This window comes from Scyliorhinus torazame, unplaced genomic scaffold (assembly GCF_047496885.1).
Source record: "Scyliorhinus torazame isolate Kashiwa2021f unplaced genomic scaffold, sScyTor2.1 scaffold_522, whole genome shotgun sequence".
Taxonomy (NCBI): Eukaryota; Metazoa; Chordata; class Chondrichthyes; order Carcharhiniformes; family Scyliorhinidae; genus Scyliorhinus; species Scyliorhinus torazame.
Window position 1 is genome coordinate 56,429 of NW_027308249.1, and position 12,031 is coordinate 68,459.

The 12,031-nt window shown below is 44.1% G+C and overlaps 5 non-coding genes across 5 annotated transcripts; all 5 read right to left on the reverse strand.

Moving 5' to 3' along the window:
• Positions 1–1,560: 1,560 nt before the first annotated feature.
• On the reverse strand, positions 1,561–1,642 carry trnas-aga (transfer RNA serine (anticodon AGA)). Its single transcript has one exon. It is a non-coding gene; the product is annotated as a tRNA-Ser (tRNA).
• A 3,846-nt stretch (positions 1,643–5,488) lies between these two features.
• Positions 5,489–5,570, reverse strand: trnas-aga (transfer RNA serine (anticodon AGA)). Its single transcript has one exon. It is a non-coding gene; the product is annotated as a tRNA-Ser (tRNA).
• Positions 5,571–7,478: 1,908 nt separating this feature from the next.
• trnas-aga (transfer RNA serine (anticodon AGA)) lies at positions 7,479–7,560 on the reverse strand. The gene has a single exon. It is a non-coding gene; the product is annotated as a tRNA-Ser (tRNA).
• A 1,907-nt stretch (positions 7,561–9,467) lies between these two features.
• Positions 9,468–9,549, reverse strand: trnas-aga (transfer RNA serine (anticodon AGA)). Its single transcript has one exon. It is a non-coding gene; the product is annotated as a tRNA-Ser (tRNA).
• A 2,238-nt stretch (positions 9,550–11,787) lies between these two features.
• Positions 11,788–11,869, reverse strand: trnas-aga (transfer RNA serine (anticodon AGA)). Its single transcript has one exon. It is a non-coding gene; the product is annotated as a tRNA-Ser (tRNA).
• Between the last annotated feature and the right edge of the window lie 162 nt (positions 11,870–12,031).

Sequence of the window (12,031 nt, forward strand, 5' to 3'; positions counted from 1 at the left end):
CAATACAAACTGGAGTTAGTGCTGGATTCTGAAAATGCAGGAATTATCCTCAGGGTCCAGAAACATATGGGTTAAAGCAAATCCATTAAATTTCAACACACAAAAACAGAAACTTCAGGGAAAACTCAGCCGGTCTGGCATCATCAGTGGAGAGAGAAACGGAGTTAACGTTTCCACTCCGCATCAACTAAAGGGAGGATTTTACATTTATTATCAAATATAAGTTCGATACTCCCCGCGCTTCAGATCCAAAATGCCCAAATGTCACAAAAATATTATCAACATTCTTCTAAATCCACGAACCAGTTCACATTCAGATGCAGAAATACTCCCTCCCACCTCCATCGCTGCTGCCTGCCGATGGAAATGACCAGCCAGCCATCCAATGGCTTGTTCACCATACTCATAGCCAATCCCTTGCGGGCCTCCATTGCTGAACCGCCCTCCCTTTCGATAGAAGATCAAACTTCACCTGCAACTCCTTCCTCCTCACTAAATGTGCCGCTTCCGTGTGCATCAGATATATTCCATCGCCCGCCAACATCTCCCTGATCCACGCTGCCATTCCTCACGCGCCTCGCTAACCACCTTTGTCTTGAATGAAATGACCTCCCCCCTCACTACCGCCTTCCAAACCTTCCAAACCACGGACGGCGAGACGTTCGCATTTTGGTTCATTTCCACATACTCCTCAATCACTTTCTCCTCTTAATGCAAAAAATTGGGTCTGCCATCAAACCCACAATGGCAAGTAATTGTTAACAATAAAGAAGAAACCTGAGTTCAATGGAAGGTAGATGGAGTTTGAAACTATGGTTATTTGAATTGCACCCGCGGACGTTCGCGACTTGAGAGTCCTCATTTGATCGCCACAAGGTTAAATTGGCAATGCTCGGTAAGCGAACCCGGATCTGGTGCTTGGGAGACAGCCAACATTTCTGACTGACGGGTGAGTGAGGTTTATTTCTCTCCATGCTTGTTCCCTCTTAGTTTCTAGTATTTATTCAACCATCTACAATCAATTTGCGATATACACTATCCAAAAAAGCATTCACATTGTCTTAGTTTGGAGATAGCCATGATTTAGAGATGCCGGTGTTGGACTGTGGTGAGCACAGTACGATGTCTTACAACACCAGGTCAACGTCCAACAGGTTTGTTTCGAAACACTAGCTTTTCTGCATTCACCGTCGCCAATCCCTGGACAAAATTGAAAATTGGAATTGTTGCTCGCATGATTCAGGCTTTTACTTCTCCCCTCCCTCGTCAATAACGCTTGCCCATGGCCTAACTCTTCATCAGCAAGCTGTCTGTACATCTCCGTTCACTAATTAATGGCATATGTTCCATTGTATAATTCTTATCCAGAAAGCGTTCTGAACTTTTCCAATCACTGAATAATAACACATGTCGAACTGTGTCCCGACTTTTCAAATAGAGCGCACTCTGTTGGGAAAAACAACTGGTCTTTTTGCAAAGTGTGGGATGCCATTTCGCATCAGACACCATTCGTTCCAAAGAACGTGGTGAAACTTGAACCTGAATGAGAAAAAGAACATACGTAGTCGGCAGAGCTTGAAACAGCGCGTGGAAGCCCCAATGGATTTCTAGTCCATTGCCTTAACCACTCGGCCACGACTACACGAGAGCAGATGCTGTTCGGTGATTTGACGCGGAAGGTATTTTTTTATTCGGTAGGAGCAGGCAGACACACATAATACAATTCTCAACATTATTGAGTTCGCAATAAATATTCTTTCATTCAGAACCTGACGAAATCCAAACCCGAGATGAGCCAATAGCTTTGTTAAGGTTGCTATAGGAAAGTTTTGATAGCACCGCTTTGTTGAATTAGGAAATGCCATTTGATTTGATTTAAAATCGCAATTTGCTGTTGGACTCTGTGCATTGTCTTTCATTATTTGTTGACAGGGCGATAATGCACCGACAGAAATCAAAATACAAACTGGAGTTAGTGCTGGATTCTGAAAATGCAGGTATTATCCTCAGGGTCCAGAAACATATGTGTTCAAGCAAATCCATTAAATTTCAACACACAAAAACAGAAACTTCAGGGAAAACTCAGCCAGTCTGGCATCATCAGTGGAGAGAGAAACGGAGTTAACGTTTCCACTCCGCATCAACTAAAGAGAGGATTTTACATTTATTATCAAATATCAGTTCGATACTCCCCTCGCTTCAGATCAAAAATGCCCAAATGTCACAAAAATATTCTGAACATTCTTCTAAATCCACGAACCAGTTCACATTCAGATGCAGAAATACTCCCTCCCACCTCCCTCGCTGCTGCCTGCCGATGGAAATGACCCGCCAGCAATCCAATGGCTTTCTCACCATATTCACAGCCAATCCCTTGCGGGCCTCCATTGCTGAACCGCCCTCCCTTTCGATAGAAGATCAAACTTCACCGGCAACTCCTTCCTCCTCACTACATGTCCCTCTTCCGTGTGCATCAGATATATTCCATCGCCCGCCAACATCTCCCCGATCAACGCTGCCCTCCCTCCCGCGCCTCGCTACCTACCTTTGCCTTGAATGAAATTACCTCCCCTCACTCCCGCCTTCCATACCTTGCAAACCACGGACGGCGAGACGTTCCCATTTTGGTTCATTTCCACATACTCCTCAATCACTTTCCCCATCTTAATGCAAAAAATCGGGTCTGCCATCAAACCCACAATGGCAAGTCATTGTGAACAATAAAGATTAAGCCTGAGTTCAATGGAAGGTAGGTGGAGTTTGAAACTATGGTTATTTGAATTGCACCCACGGACGTCTTTCGAGTCACAAAGCAACGTTCGCGACTTGATAGTTCTCATTTGATCGCCCTAAGGTTAAATTGGCAATGCTCGGTAACAGAACCCGGATCCAGTGCTTGGGAGACAGCCAATATTCCTGACTGACGGGTGAGTGAGGATTATTTCTCTCCATGCTGGTCTTGACTTGTTCCCTCTTAATTTCTAGTATTTATTCAACCATCTACAATAAAATTGCGATATTCACTATCCAAAAAGCATTCGCATTGTCTTAGATTGGAGATAGCCATGATTTGGAGATGCCGGTGCTGGACTGTGGTGAGCACAGTAAGATGTCTTACAACACCAGGTTAACGTCCAACAGGTTTGTTTCGAAAAACTAGCTTTTCTACATTCACCATAGCCAATCCCTGGACAAAATTGAAAATTGGAATTGTCGCTCGCATGATTCAGGCATTTTACTTCTCCCCTCCCTGGTCAATAACGCTTGCCCATGGCCTAACTCTTCATCAGCAAGCTGTCTTTACATCTCCGTTCACTAATTAATAGCATATGTTCCATTGTCAAATTCTTATCCATAAAGCGCTGTGTACTTTTCCAATCACTGAATAATAACACATGTTGAACTGTGTCCTGACTTTTCAAATAGAAAAACAACTCGTCTTTTTGCAAAGTGTGGGATACCATTTCGCATCAGACACCATTCGTTCCAAAGAACGTGGTGAAACTTGAACCTGAATGAGAAAAAGAACATACGTAGTCGGCAGGGTTTGAACCTCCGCGGGGAAACCCAAATGGTTGTCTAGCCCATCGCCTTTACCACTCGGCCACGACTACATGAACGCAAAAGCTGCTTCGGTGATTTGACGCGGAAGGTATTTTTTTATTCGGTAGGAGAATGCAGACACACATAATACAATTCTGAACATTATTGTGTTAATAATAAATATTCTTTCATTCAGAACCTGACGAAATCCAAACGCGAAATGAGCCAATAGCTTTGTTAAGGTTGCTATAGGAAAGTTTTGATAGCACCACTTTGCTGAATTAGGAAATGCCATTTGATTTGATTTAAATTCGCAATTTGCTGTTGGACTCTGTGCATTTTCTTTCTGTATTTGTTGACAGGGCGATAATGCACCGACAGATATCACAATACAACTGGAGTTAGTGCTGGATTCTGAAAATGCAGGAATTATCCTCAGGGTCCTGAAGCATATGGGTGAAAGCAAACCCATTAAATTTCAACACACAAAAACAGAAACTTCAGGGGAAACTCAGCCGGTCTGGCATCATCAGTGGAGAGAGAAACGGAGTTAACGTTTCCACTCCGCATCAACTAAAGGGAGGATTTTACATTTATTATCAAATATAAGTTCGATACTCCCCGCGCTTCAGATCCAAAATGCCCAAATGTCACAAAAATATTATCAACATTCTTCTAAATCCACGAACCAGTTCACATTCAGATGCAGAAATACTCCCTTCCACCTCCATCGCTGCTGCCTGCCGATGGAAATGACCAGCCAGCCATCCAATGGCTTGTTCACCATACTCATAGCCAATCCCTTGCGGGCCTCCATTGCTGAACAGCCCTCCCTTTCGATAGAAGATCAAACTTCACCTGCAACTCCTTCCTCCTCACTAAATGTGCCGCTTCCGTGTGCATCAGATATATTCCATCGCCCGCCAACATCTCCCTGATCCACGCTGCCATTCCTAACGCGCCTCGCTAACCACCTTTGTCTTGAATGAAATGACCTCCCCCCTCACTACCGCCTTCCATACCTTCCAAACCACGGACGGCGAGACGTTCCCATTTAGGTTCATTTCCACATACTCCTCAATCACTTTCTCCTCTTAATGCAAAAAATTGGGTCTGCCATCAAACCCACAATGGCAAGTCATTGTTAACAATAAAGAAGAAACCTGAGTTCAATGGAAGGTAGATGGAGTTTGAAACTATGGTTATTTGAATTGCACCCGCGGACGTTCGCGACTTGAGAGTCCTCATTTGATCGCCACAAGGTTAAATTGGCAATGCTCGGTAAGCGAACCCGGATCTCGTGCATGGGAGACAGCCAACATTCCTGACTGACGGGTGAGTAAGGCTTATTTCTCTCCATGCTTGTTCCCTCTTAGTTTCTAGTATTTATTCAACCATCTACAATCAATTTGCGATATACACTATCCAAAAATCATTCACATTGTCTTAGTTTGGAGATAGCCATGATTTAGAGATGCCGGTGTTGGACTGTGGTGAGCACAGTACGATGTCTGACAACACCAGGTTAACGTCCAACAGGTATGTTTCGAACCACTAGCTTTTCTGCATTCACCATAGCCATTCCCTGGACAAAATCGAAAATTGGAATAGTTGCTCGCATGATTCAGGCTTTTACTTCTCCCCTCCCTAGTCAATAACGCTTGCCCATGGCCTAACTCTTCATCAGCAAGCTGAATGTACATCTCCGTTCATTAATTAATGGCATATGTTCCATTGTATAATTCTTATCCAGAAAGCGTTGTGAACTTTTCCAATCACTGAATAATAACACATGTTGAACTGTGTCCCGACTTTTCAAATAGAGCGCACTCTGTTGGGAAAAACAACTCGTCTTTTTGCAAAGTGTGGGATACCATTTCGCATCAGACACCATTCGTTCCAAAGAACGTGGTGAAACTTGAACCTGAATGCGAAAAAGAACATACGTAGTCGGCAGGGCTCGAACCTGCGCGGGGAGACCCCAATGGATTTCTAGTCCATCGCCTTAACCACTCGGCCACGACTACACGAGCTCAAAAGCTGCTTCGGTGTCATTTGACGCGGAAGGTATTTTTTTATTCGGTAGGAGTAGGCAGAAACACATCATTCAATTCTGAACATTATTGAGTTCACAATAAATATTCTTTCATTCAGAACCTGACGAAATCCAAACCCGAGATGAGCCAATAGCTTTGTTAAGGTTGCTATAGGAAAGCTTTGATAGCACCACTTTGTTGAATTAGGAAATGTCATTTGATTTGATTTAAATTCGCAATTTGCTGTTGGACTCGGTGCATTTTCTTTCTGTATTTGTTGACAGGGCGATAATGCACCGAAAGAAATCACAATACAAACTGGAGTTAGTGCTGGATTCTGAAAATGCAGGAATTATCCTCAGGGTCCAGAAACATATGGGTTAAAGCAAATCCATTAAATTTCAACACACAAAAACAGAAACTTCAGGGAAAACTCAGCCGGTCTGGCATCATCAGTGGAGAGAGAAACGGAGTTAACGTTTCCACTCCGCATCAACTAAAGGGAGGAGTTTACATTTATTATCAAATATAAGTTCGATACTCCCCTCGCTTCAGATCCAAAGTGCCCAAATGCCACAAAAATATTCTCAACATTCTTCTAAATCCACGAACCAGTTCACATTCAGATGCAGAAATACTCCCTCCCACCTCCCTCGCTGCTGCCTGCCGATGGAAATGACCCGTCAGCAATCCAATGGCTTGCTCACCATACTCATAGCCAATCCCTTGCGGGCCTCCATTGCTGAACCGCCCTCCCTTTCGATAGAAGATCAAACTTCACCTGCAACTCCTTCCTCCTCACTACATGTCCCGCTTCCGTGTGCATCAGATATATTCCACGCCCGCCAACATTTCCCCGATCCACGCTGCCCTTCCTAACGCGCCTCGCTAACGACCTTTGTCTTGAATGATATGACCTCCCCCCTCACTACCGCCTTCCATAACTTCCAAACCACGGACGGCGAGACGTTCCCATTTTGGTTCATTTCCACATACTCCTCAATCACTTTCTCCTCTTAATGCAAAAAATCGGGTCGGCCATCAAACCCACAATGGCAAGTAATTGTTAACAATAAAGAAGAAACCTGAGTGCAATGGAGGGTAGATGGAGTTTGAAACTATGGTTATTTGAATTGCAACCGCGGACGTCTTTACAGTCACAAAGCAAGTTCGCGACTTGAGAGTCCTCATTTGATCGCCACAAGGTTAAATTGGCAATGCTCGGTAAGCGACCCCGGATCTAGTGCTTGGGAGACAGCCAACATTCCTGACTGACGGGTGAGTGAGGATTATTTCTCTCCATGCTGGTCTTGACTTGTTCCCTCTTAGTTTCTAGTATTTATTCAACCATCTACAATCAATTTGCGATATGCATTATCCAAAAAGCATTCGCATTGTCTTAGTTTGGAGATAGCCATGATTTAGAGATGCCGGTGTTGGACTGTGGTGAGCACAGTACGATGTCTTACAACACCAGGTGAACGTCCAACAGGTATGTTTCGAAACACTAGCTTTTCTGCATTCACCATAGCCAATCCCTGGACAAAATCGAAAATTGGAATTGTTGCTCGCATGATTCAGGCATTTTACTTCTCCCCTCCCTGGTCAACAACGCTTGCCCATGGCCTAAGTCTTCATCAGAAAGCTGAATGAACATCTCCGTTCACTAATTAATAGCATGTGTTCCATTGTAAAATTCTTATCCAGATAGCGCTGTGTACTTTTCCAATCACTGAATAATAACACATGTTGAACTGTGTCCCGACTTTTCAAATAGAGCGCACTCTGTTGGGAAAAACAACTCGTCTTTTTGCAAAGTGTGGGATACCATTTCGCATCAGACACCATTCGTTCCAAAGAACATGGTGAAACTTGAAACTGAATGCGAAAAAGGACATACGTAGTCGGCAGGGTTCGAACCTGCGAGGGGAGACCCCAATGGATTTCTAGTGCATCGCCTTAACCACTCGGCCACGACAACACGAGCTCAAACGCTGCTTCGGTGTCATTTGACGCGGAAGGTATTTTTTTATTCGGTAGGAGTAGGCAGAAACACATCATTCAATTCTGAACATTATTGAGTTCACAATAAATATTCTTTCATTCAGAACCTGACGAAATCCAAACCCGAGATGAGCCAATAGCTTTGTTAAGGTTGCTATAGGAAAGCTTTGATAGCACCACTTTGTTGAATTAGGAAATGTCATTTGATTTGATTTAAATTCGCAATTTGCTGTTGGACTCGGTGCATTTTCTTTCTGTATTTGTTGACAAGGCGATAATGCACCGAAAGAAATCACAATACAAACTGGAGTTAGTGCTGGATTCTGAAAATGCAGGAATTATCCTCAGGGTCCAGAAACATATGGGTTAAAGCAAATCCATTAAATTTCAACACACAAAAACAGAAACTTCAGGGAAAACTCAGCCGGTCTGGCATCATCAGTGGAGAGAGAAACGGAGTTAACGTTTCCACTCCGCATCAACTAAAGGGAGGAGTTTACATTTATTATCATTTATAAGTTCGATACTCCCCTCGCTTCAGATCCAAAGTGCCCAAATGCCACAAAAATATTCTCAACATTCTTCTAAATCCACGAACCAGTTCACATTCAGATGCAGAAATACTCCCTCCCACCTCCCTCGCTGCTGCCTGCCGATGGAAATGACCCGTCAGCAATCCAATGGCTTGCTCACCATACTCATAGCCAATCCCTTGCGGGCCTCCATTGCTGAACCGCCCTCCCTTTCGATAGAAGATCAAACTTCACCTGCAACTCCTTCCTCCTCACTACATGTCCCGCTTCCGTGTGCATCAGATATATTCCACGCCCGCCAACATTTCCCCGATCCACGCTGCCCTTCCTAACGCGCCTCGCTAACCACCTTTGTCTTGAATGATATGACCTCCCCCCTCACTACCGCCTTCCATAACTTCCAAACCACGGACGGCGAGACGTTCCCATTTTGGTTCATTTCCACATACACCTCAATCACTTTCTCCTCTTAATGCAAAAAATCGGGTCTGCCATCAAACCCACAATGGCAAGTAATTGTTAACAATAAAGAAGAAACCTGAGTGCAATGGAGGGTAGATGGAGTTTGAAACTATGGTTATTTGAATTGCAACCGCGGACATCTTTACAGTCACAAAGCAAGTTCGCGACTTGAGAGTCCTCATTTGATCGCCACAAGGTTAAATTGGCAATGCTCGATAAGCGACCCCGGATCTAGTGCTTGGGAGACAGCCAACATTCCTGACTGACGGGTGAGTGAGGATTATTTCTCTCCATGCTGGTCTTGACTTATTCCCTCTTAGTTTCTAGTATTTATTCAACCATCTACAATCAATTTGCGATATACACTATCCAAAAAGCATTCGCATTGTCTCAGTTTGGAGATAGCCATGATTTAGAGATGCCGGTGTTGGACTGTGGTGAGCACAGTACGATGTCTTACAACACCAGGTGAACGTCCAACAGGTATGTTTCGAAACACTAGCTTTTCTGCATTCACCATCGCCAATCCCTGGACAAAATTGAAAATTGGAATTGTTGCTCGCATGATTCAGGCTTTTACTTCTCCCCTGCCTAGTCAATAACGCTTGCCCATGGCCTAACTCTTCATCAGCAAGCTGTCTGTACATCTCCGTTCACTAATTAATGGCATATGTTCCATTGTATAATTCTTATCCAGAAAGCGTTGTGAACTTTTCCAATCACTGAATAATAACACATGTCGAACTGTGTCCCGCCTTTTCAAATAGAGCGCACTCTGTTGGGAAAAACAACTGGTCTTTTTGCAAAGTGTGGGATACCATTTCGCATCAGACACCATTCGTTCCAAAGAACGTGGTGAAACTTGAACCTGAATGAGAAAAAGAACATACGTAGTCGGCAGGGTTCGAACCTGCGCGTGGAAACCCCAATGGATTTCTAGTCCATTGCCTTAACCACTCGGCCACGACTACACGAGATCCGATGCTGTTCGGTGATTTGACGCGGAAGGTATTTTTTTTTCGGTAGGAGCAGGCAGACACACATAATACAATTCTCAACATTATTGAGTTCGCAATAAATATTCTTTCATTCAGAACCTGACGAAATCCAAACCCGAGATGAGCCAATAGCTTTGTTAAGGTTGCTATAGGAAAGTTTTGATAGCACCGCTTTGTTGAATTGGGAAATGCCATTTGATTTGATTTAAAATCGCAATTTGCTGTTGGACTCTGTGCATTATCTTTCATTATTTGTTGACAGGGCGATAATGCACCGACAGGAATCAAAATACAAACTGGAGTTAGTGCTGGATTCTGAAAATGCAGGTATTATCCTCAGGGTCCAGAAACATATGTGTTAAAGCAAATCCATTAAATTTCAATACACAAAAACAGAAACTTCAGGGAAAACTCAACCGGTCTGGCATCATCAGTGGAGAGAGAAACGGAGTTAACGTTTCCACTCCGCATCAACTAAAGAGAGGATTTTACATTTATTATCAAATATCAGTTCGATACTCCCCTCGGTTCAGATCCAAAATGCCCAAATGTCACAAAAATATTCTGAACATTCTTCTAAATCAACGAACCAGTTCACAATCAGATGCAGAAATACTCCCTCCCACCTCCCTCGCTGCTGCCTGCCGATGGAAATGACCCGCCAGCAATCCAATGGCTTTCTCACCATATTCATAGCCAATCCCTTGCGGGCCTCCATTGCTGAACCGCCCTCCCTTTCGATAGAAGATCAAACTTCACCGGCAACTCCTTCCCCCTCACTACATGTCCCGCTTCCGTGTGCATCAGATATATTCCACGCCCGCCAACATTTCCCCGATCCACGCTGCCCTTCCGAACGCGCCTTGCTAACCACCTTTGTCTTGAATGATATGACCTCCCCCCTCACTACCGCCTTCCATAACTTCCAAACCACGGACGGCGAGACGTTCCCATTTTGGTTCATTTCCACATACTCCTCAATCACTTTCTCCTCTTAATGCAAAAAATCGGGTCGGCCATCAAACCCACAATGGCAAGTAATTGTTAACAATAAAGAAGAAACCTGAGTGCAATGGAGGGTAGATGGAGTTTGAAACTATGGTTATTTGAATTGCACCCGCGGACGTCTTTACAGTCACAAAGCAAGTTCGCGACATGAGAGTCCTCATTTGATGGCCACAAGGCTAAATTGGCAATGCTAGGTAAGCGACCCCGGATCTAGTGCTTGGGGGACAGCCAACATTCCTGACTGACGGGTGAGTGAGGATTATTTCTCTCCATGCTGGTCTTGACTTGATAGTCAGAGGCTTTTCCCCAGGGTAGAGGGGTCAATTACTAGGGGGCATAGGTTTAAGGTGAGAGGGGCAAAGTTTAGAGTAGATGTACGAGGCAAGTTTTTTACGCAGAGGATAGTGGGTGCCTGGAACTCACTACCGGAGGAGGTAGTGGAGGCAGGGACGATAGGGACATTTAAGGGGCATCTTGACAAATATATGAATAGGATGGGAATAGAAGGATACGGACCCAGGAAGTGTAGAAGATTGTAGTTTAGTCGGGCAGTATGGTCGGCACGGGCTTGGAGGGCCGAAGGGCCTGTTCCTGTGCTGTACATTTCTTTGTTCTTTGTTCTTTGTTCTCTCAGTTTCTAGTATTTATTCAACCATCTACAATCAATTTGCGATATATACTATCCAAAAAGCATTCGCATTGTCTTAGTTTGGAGATAGCCATGATTTAGAGATGCCGGTGTTGGACTGTGGTGAGCACAGTACGATGTCTTACAACACCAGGTCAACGTCCAACAGGTTTGTTTCGAAACACTAGCTTTTCTGCATTCACCATCGCCAATCCCTGGACAAAATTGAAAATTGGAATTGTTGCTCGCATGATTCAGGCTTTTACTTCTCCCCTGCCTAGTCAATAACGCTTGCCCATGGCCTAACTCTTCATCAGCAAGCTGTCTGTACATCTCCGTTCACTAATTAATGGCATATGTTCCATTGTATAATTCTTATCCAGAAAGCGTTGTGAACTTTTCCAATCACTGAATAATAACACATGTCGAACTGTGTCCCGCCTTTTCAAATAGAGCGCACTCTGTTGGGAAAAACAACTGGTCTTTTTGCAAAGTGTGGGATACCATTTCGCATCAGACACCATTCGTTCCAAAGAACGTGGTGAAACTTGAACCTGAATGAGAAAAAGAACATACGTAGTCGGCAGGGTTCGAACCTGCGCGTGGCAACCCCAATGGATTTCTAGTCCATTGCCTTAACCACTCGGCCACGACTACACGAGATCCGATGCTGTTCGGTGATTTGACGCGGAAGGTATTTTTTTATTCGGTAGGAGCAGGCAGACACACATAATACAATTCTCAACATTATTGAGTTCGCAATAAATATTCTTTCATTCAGAACCTGACGAAATCCAAACCCGAGATGAGCCAATAGCT